Source organism: Schistocerca cancellata, chromosome 2 (genome assembly GCF_023864275.1).
Source record: "Schistocerca cancellata isolate TAMUIC-IGC-003103 chromosome 2, iqSchCanc2.1, whole genome shotgun sequence".
In the NCBI taxonomy this organism is placed as follows: Eukaryota; Metazoa; Arthropoda; class Insecta; order Orthoptera; family Acrididae; genus Schistocerca; species Schistocerca cancellata.
Window position 1 is genome coordinate 1,047,373,110 of NC_064627.1, and position 1,418 is coordinate 1,047,374,527.

Consider the following 1,418-nt stretch of genomic DNA (forward strand, 5'->3'; position numbering starts at 1 on the left):
AGCGCTGAATACATCTCGTGTTAAACTGAAATCATTCTTCAGACATATAGAGGACACCTTTGAGGTGTGTCCATAGGGCAGCGGAAATCTGCTAGAGCTCCTCCAACTACTCAGTGGTATACATGAGAACTTAAAGGTCACGACGGAAATAAAGGAAAACATCAGCTTAGCCTTAGTGGACATACCGGTTACCAAAAATACAAGAGGCACGCTGGCACATTCGGACCTTTACCTCGACGCTAGAAGTTGTCACCATCCAGCGTAACTTACCTCCGTACTAGACACCTTACTAAACAGGGCCGTGTCCACCTGTGACAAGAAGGGGTCACTGGGTGAGTTAAAACATCCAAAGTGAACATCAACATCCAAAGTGAACATCAACATCTAATGGATACACTGCAAATCACATTAAAGTGCCTTGCAGAGGGTTCATTGAACCACATTCACAATTATTGTTACTCTAGTCTCGTATAGCGCGAAAAAAGAAACCAACACCTATATATCTGTGTGCGAGCTCTGACTTGCATTACTTTATTACGGTTGATCGTTCCTCCCGATGGAGGTCGGCGTCAAGATATTTTCGCATTTTGGGGAGAAAGCTGGTGATTAAAATGTGGTGAGAAGATTCCGCCGGAACAAAGAACTCTTCTGAAACGGTATCCACCCAAAATCCTGTATCATGACATTCTCCCCTACTTTGGAATAATACGAAACGTCTGCTACCCTTTGAACTTTCTTGATGTACTACATTGTCCTATCTAGTAAAGACGCCACGCAGTGCAGCGAAACTCCAAAACCGGATGGACAAGCGTAGTGTAGAGTCTGTTACATTTTGTAAGTGGTCTCCCAATAAAACGCAATGTTTCATTAGCCTTCCCCACAACATTTACTGTGTTGCTTCCAATTTACGTAGTTTGTAATTGTAATTCCTAAGTATTTACTTGAATTTGCGGCCTTTAGATTTCACTGATTTATCGTGTAACCGAATTTTAACGGATTGCCTTTAGCGCTCCTGCGAATGACGTCACGCTTTCCGTTGATTAGGGTCAACTGCAATTCTTGCACCATCAGGTCTCTTCTAAATCGTTCTGCAATTTTTTAATCTTCCGATGTCTTTAATAGTCGATAAATTACCGTATCATCAAGCACCCTAGGACGGCTGCTTAGCATGTCTGCCAAATATTTTATGTAGATAAGGAACAGCAAAGGACCTATAACGCTACCTTGGGCAACGCCGAAACATAGTTCCGTTTCACTCGATGACTCTCCGTCAATTACTACGAACTGTGACCTCTGAGAGGAAATCACGAATCCAGTCACGTAACTGAGAACATATTCCACAAGCATGCAATTTCACTATAAGCCGCTTCTTTCGTACAGTGTCAGAAGGCTTCTGGTAATAGAAAGTACGGAATAAA